This window comes from Nicotiana attenuata, unplaced genomic scaffold (genome assembly GCF_001879085.1).
Source record: "Nicotiana attenuata strain UT unplaced genomic scaffold, NIATTr2, whole genome shotgun sequence".
In the NCBI taxonomy this organism is placed as follows: Eukaryota; Viridiplantae; Streptophyta; class Magnoliopsida; order Solanales; family Solanaceae; genus Nicotiana; species Nicotiana attenuata.
In genome coordinates, this window is record NW_017677140.1 from 16957 (window position 1) to 24260 (window position 7304).

Sequence of the window (7304 nt, forward strand, 5' to 3'; positions counted from 1 at the left end):
AGCTAGAGAATAGAAGTTCTACAATTATTCAAGGAACTAGGCTTAACTATATTTCTGAGGCAATTGGTAACGCCGTAAAAGAAACGTAGTGTAGGGAGAATCATTAAAATTCTCAAACATAGAGAGTTAGCCTCACATACCTTAACTTCTTGCTCTTGAGCATAATACAACGTTTGTCAACCCTTTCAACTTTAATCTAAATCAATACAAGTCAAAGGAATTCCATATTAGCAATAATTCTCATGTTTGGTCATTTAAGCATCTTATCAAACACTTGGTGAAAATAAAGCTTCATAGTCCTTATTAATGGTGTCTCTACACCCAATAACCCATTCTCTTATTCCTAGATAAATTCTAAAGTCTCAAATGGTTATAATCAACATTATTCTTTATTACCCATAAGGTAAATAACACCCTTAACCAATAATCAACAATCAACACCCCAAACCTATGATCGTTCATGCTTTTTTATCAAACCCATCAACTCATATCTCATGAACTAGAGTCTATAATCATTAATCCAATGCTAGAATCAATTAAAGGGTGAAGACATTACCTTTTTGAAGTTCAATCCCCTTGAATTCGAGTTCTTGGGTTCCTTCTCTCAACAATGATGTCCCAATCGAATATCTAATGATATGGAGGGTTTATCCATGTTAATAAGATGTTGGTAAATTAAAATTAACTTAGAATCACCATTGGAACTTACCTTGGGTGGTGGAGGGACTCTTAAGGAGTTAGGTTTTTGAGAGCTCCCCTTCCTAGAGCAAGTTTTTATATTTTGGGGCTGTGGGGGACGAAATAGGGCTTAAAAAATGACTCCCCAAGTCCGCCACCGCGCCCCCTGTAGGCCTGACCGCGGCCCGACCACGGTAAATAACAGGAACACTGCCTTACGACCGCGGTCGCGGTCCGGGCTCGGTGGTTGTGCATTATTCTATAAACGGGCATAATGTTTTGCACAAAGCTCCATTTGGGCTCCACAATATATCGTTAGAAAGCTACTGCAAATGCCTACAGCTTTCATGCTTTGTGTTTTGCCAAATGCCTTAAAAATTTTCACTAAAACCTGCTGGAAGACAGACTTTCTGCAAACTTAGTCGATTTTGTCGAATCTTATGCACCTCACTCTCCATCATGATTCCGAAACAATTATTTTCACCAATAATAATCCCTCTAGGACTTCATATGTCTAAAATATCAAATTAATACCCATTTAACATATCCACACCTAGTCCGAATGTACGGGGTGTTACATTATCTCCCCCTTGGGATCATTCATCCTCAAATGATTGTCCTGACTGTAACTTCTGCTAACTCCGGACCTTAAACGGGTCTGGTGGAAACATGAACTTTCATTAACACTTGCATACTAACCTGAATGAATACATGATTACTGAACTATTGAGATACTGAACTGAATGACTACTGCATTGACTGAATATTGGTCTGCCATAGATACGTGAATACTGAACTAACATAGGTATATGAATATTGAACTGGCACGAATATTTGAGTAATCTAAGTACTAAGCTGGCATGAATGTCTAAGTATTGGACTAACATGAGTATCCGAGTATTGTACTGACATGAGTATCTGAGTATTAAACTGACATGAGTATCTGAGTACTAGAAACTTGAATGCTATAGTGGGATATGTGAAATACTGGTTGTACCGCCGCAAATTTTGGTGGCAACTCTAACTCATAAGCTAATTGACCGATCCTTCGCAAGAATCTATATGGCCCAATATAGCAGGGACTATGCTTCCCCTTTTTCCCAAATCTCATAACTCCTTTCATAGGCGAAACTTTCAGAAACACCCAATCATCAACTTTAAACTCTAGTTCACTATGCTGCATCTTCGAATAGGACTTTTGGCGGCTCTGAGTCGTCTTCACACGTTCTTGAATCAACTTAGCTTTCTACATAGTCTGATAGACCAATTTTTGTCCCAACAACTCCTCTTCACCAACTTTCAACCGACCAATTGGCGATCTACACCTTTGCCCATACAGAGTCTCGTGCGGTGCCATCTTGATACTAGTATGGTAGTTTATTATTAGCAAGGTCAATGAGAGTTATGTGATCATCCCAATTACTTTTAACATCAAGGACATATCCTCAACTGTTTGAATAATGCGCTCTGCCTGGCCATCTTTCTGAGGATGAAAAACTTGTGCCAAGTCCTTTCGAAAATGACTTATGAAAGTTCATTGTAAACTTAGCACCACAGTTCGAAATGACAGACCACGGAGTCCCATGCAATCAGACGATTTCCTGAATGTATAACTTGGTATAATCTTCTGCTGTATCTGTAGTCTTTACTGGCAAGAAATGTGCTGACTTGGTAAGTCGATTTACAATAATCCAATCAAATCATGCTTTTAAAATGAGCAAGATAATCCCGTTATAAATTTCATATTTACCATTTCCACTCAAATATGTGTATTCTGTGATAAAACACTAGGCTTTCTGCTACTTGATTTTCACTTGCTGACAATTCAGACAATTGGCCGCAAAGTCTGTGACGTTCTTTTTCATGTTGGTCCACCAATAAACCTTCTTAAGACCATGATACATATTTTTGGTACCTGAGTAAATAGAATACCTGAAATTCTGGGCTTCTAGCATGATCTTCCCTCTTTAAGTCCATCTATGTCTGGAACACACAATCTGTCGTGGTACCTCAAAGTACTATCATCTCCCCCTTATTCCGAAGCTATCATTTTATGCCTATGAATCCCATCTTTCAGCTACAACAAGTAGGGATCATCAAACTATTTCTCCTTCACTTCGCCTACTAAGGGGGAACAAATCATATTCTAGACAACAACTCTACTATCTTTGGAGTACGCAAATTGAACTCCTAGCTAGGCTAAGCGGTGAACTTCTTTCACCAGAGTTGTCTTATCTACCTCAATCATGAGTTATACTTCCCACACTTGATTATCTTCTTAAGCACTTCCTGAAAACACTTATAGCATTGTTGTGACTTAAGTCTTTGACCAGTACTCCGAAGACTAGTGTCTCGTGCAATGACACTACCCTCGTGACACATAAGTAGGCATGATTTTATAGCTTTTCTGTGATCACTTTATCATCAATAACTAAGCTCGGTGATCATTCTACTCACTTTGTGTTTCTTACACATGCTAGACATAATCCTTGTGGTAATTATATAATTTTTCCTCATTACCGAACTGATTTTCTTTTTCATATCCCATGCTAACTATTCGAGTTTCAAATCTCCATCTGGACTTACTGAAAATTTTCACATCACCCCTTAGACCAAAGGTCTTATACTTGTGGATCCTTCTCTTTTTGTTGGGATCCAAATAACTTTCCTTATTTTCTGCAATTCTTTGCGATCTACGTCAATGACGACTCATCTTCCAACTTACTTCTGAGAAATCTCTCTTACTAGGAAAAACTAAATTATTCACTTAACGGAAAGCTAATGTATTCACAACTATCATATACAATCTTAATAATTTAACTCTTCGCACACTGTCAATGTTGGGGAAACCCCCTTTCCATAACTCTTAAAGGCTATTCTTGTGTAGTTTGCTCTCTTACTGCTAGCTGATTGTTTTTCCCACTATCACTGTACTTCGGGTTTAACTTAAACTCTTTGGGTTCTAACACACGTTCGGTATTTCAAACTGTCATTCACTCACTAGAGTTAACCTGGCTAAGTGAATCAAATTGTACCTCTACTAGCTCTGCTGAAAGTGTTAATTCACTGTATCAACTCAAAACTTACTTACTATTCTTTTACTAACCACCTGCTACCATCATCTTTTCTTGCTCTACTTTGAATAACTAAAGTGAAACATAAGGTTATTCTAACTTCCCTCACCATCCGGCCATGTTCTACGGTCGCATACTATCCTTTTTTTTTCTTCTAACTATGTGCATGGATCACACTTAGGGAATTCATCTGCCTTAAATGAAATTGGGATATCTAACCCCCAAACTTTCTATACAATACTAAACCATATCATACTATAAACATCCCGGGCAATCATTTAGTCACATAACCTAAGGGGGAACTGCCATATCTTTTATCTTACAGCAGTAGCTGCTTCTTATAGTAACTTACTAACATGGTACTTCTAGTTCTGATTTGAATAAATATGAACTACTTACAATCGTTTCCTGAAATTCACTATTGGCTGCTCTTGGTTCTCATTTCATACATCATATCTTCTAGTTATTTGCATGAGTTCTACGAAAAATACATCTCTAATAATAACAATCATTTTTGACTCCTAGGTATTTTACCCTTAGGCTCTTTTCTGTCCAAACTATAGTGACCAATGTTAGGGTCTGACATCTGAACTATCATTATCCAACTTGTGGCTCCATTTCCAAAAATTAAATAAAGTTGTTCTAGGAGGTAAAACACATATGAATACACTACCATGCACAACTTATCTTTCAAAGTATACTATCATCTGATAAATCACTTCCTGCGCCCTTCGGTGAGTCTTGGTCTTAATCCAGACCTAAAATATGCGAAGGTTTCGTTATAATCACTGTTACTTACATTTTCTTTTAGCATCCATATGCATCACTGTGTGCTCACCGGTCATCAGAATTTTGATACACTGAAAATCGGAGATCTGGTAACTGAATAACTAATAACTGGCATCCTGAATAACCATAAACTTGCTAACTGAAAGATTGTATAACTGGTAACTGAGGTACACTGATAGCTATAAGACATGGTTACTGCTTTTCTACTTTTTGATAAGGTTATGCTCTAATCTGTACTACTATCCATTGCATCCCACTTTAAACATCCTCTCAAGTCTCATATTTACCAACCTGTACTCCATAATTATACCCCAATGGGAAATTATCCTCTCTAGGACTTTAGGTTTCTCCTGCGCGTCGCTTGGGCATCCAATACATTTGGAATTCGATAGGAAGAAAAGGTTACCTATTGCTCTAAGTTTTATGGCATGATCTAGAGTAGAAAGAAATGAGACAATCCTGGATGTCTTGGTAGTTAACTGTTTATATGAGTGGTCGGCACACACATACAAAGGAAACTCCACTGGACTCGGCTTCATAGACTCCCTAAGACTCTTGAACCTAGTGCTCTGATACTAAGCTTTGTCACGCCCCGAACCTGGGCCTGTACGTAACATGGCACTCGGTACCTGACTACATGTGACCGAGCGAACCAACTGGCTGGCTGAATCAACATGTGACATCATAACATACTAAATGCGGAAGATAAACTAACACATGCTGCTATATTAAAAGTCTGAATGATAAAAAAATCAAAGTGCGGAAATAGTAATACAATTCTGAAACATATTTGTAGCCAACATTGCTTAACATGAAAAGCTTGTGACTCTGTCTAACTGTTACTCTAGTCTATGAAGCCTCTAATGAAGTACTAAAAACACTGACTGTCTGAAAATACTAAAGACTGTAAGGTAATGATAATGCCCCGGAAGAACTGGGGATCACCAAGTAGCTGGTACGAGAATCCTAGCGCTCTGAATCATCAACCTGTAAATCATTACCTGCATCGTGGGATGCAGGGCCTGGGCAAAAGGGACGTCAGTACATTCGAATTGCACTGGTATGTAAAGCAACTAAAAGAAAGAATTATAAATGCTAAAACTGAGATGATAACTGAGAATTGATAATTGATTACTGAAATGATAACTATCAAAACTGAACTGAAATGATAACTAATAACTGATAACTGAAGTGATAACTGATAACTGATAACTAATAACTGAAATGATAACTGATAACTGAACAGAACAAAGGAAGTAAGGATATGAATACTCCCTCTTTTGAATGATGAACAACCTGTTTATCTGAATAAGCTACGGCCTCGGGCCTAATACATATGTGCACAAAGCTACGGCCTCAGGCCCAAGTATACGTATACATAACTACGCCCTCAGGCCCAAAAATGCATAAAGCATAAACTACGGCCTCAGGCCCAAAGATGCATAAAGCATAAACTACGGCCTCAGGCCCAAACATGTATAAAGCATAAACTACGGCATCAGGCCCAAGTATGCATAAAGCATATAAACTTCGGCCTCAGGCCCAAATACAGGTGTTCGACATTCAGGAATTGAGAATCAAACTGCAATACATAATAGTGAAATACTGAATCACACTGAGTTACATGATACTGGAATTCTGAATTACATTGAGTTACATAATGCTGGAATACTAAATAGGACTAGACTGAGACATGTATTCTTGAACTGATTATGAACACTGAAACTTCAACTGTTTATGGCATACTGAGTAATCTATGCTAAGACTCGGGGGCATCATATCCAAGTCTATATTGAATACGCACTAAGCTCACAACGTTCAGAATGAAAGTGGTGAACGAGTTATGAAGATAGAGAATAGAAGTTCTACAACTATTCAAGGAACTAGGCTTAACTATATTTCTGAGGCAATTGGTAACGTCGTAAAAGAAACGTAGTGTATGGAGAATCATTAAAATTCACAAACATAGAGAGTTAGCCTCAGATACCTTAACTTCCTGCTTTTGAGCATAATACAACGTATGTCAACCCTTTCAACTTTAATCTAAATCAATACAAGTCAAAGGGATTCCATATTAGTAATAATTCTCATGTTCTGATCACTTAAGCATCTTATCAAACACTTGGTGAAAATAAAGCTTCATAGTCCTCATTAATGGTGTCTCTACCCCCAATAATCCATTCTCTTGTTCATACATAAATTCTAAAGTCTCAAATAGTTATAATCAACACTATTCTTTATCACCATAAGGTATTATCATCCATAAGGTAAACAACACCATTAACCAATAATCAACAATCAACACCCAAAACCTATAATCGTTCATGCTTTTCTATCAAACCCATCAACTCATATCTCATGAACTAGAGTCTATAATCATTAATCCAATGCTAGAATCAATTAGAGGATGAAGACATTACCTTTTTGAAGTTCAATCCCCTTGAATTCGAGTTCTAGGGTTCTTTCTCTCAACAATGATGTCCCAATCGACTATCTAATGATATGGAGAGTTTACCCATGTTAATAAGATGTTGGAAAATTAAAATTAACTTAGAATCACCATTAGACCTTATCTTGGGTGGTGGAGGGACCCTTAAGGAGTTAGGTTTTTGAGAGCTCCCCTTCCTAGAGCAAGTTTTTATGTTTTGGGGCTGTGGGGGACGAAATAGGGCTTAAAAAATGACTCCCCAAGTCTGCCACCGCGCCCCCTGTAGGCCTGACCGCGGCCCGACCACGGTAATAGCAGGAACACTACCTCATCAC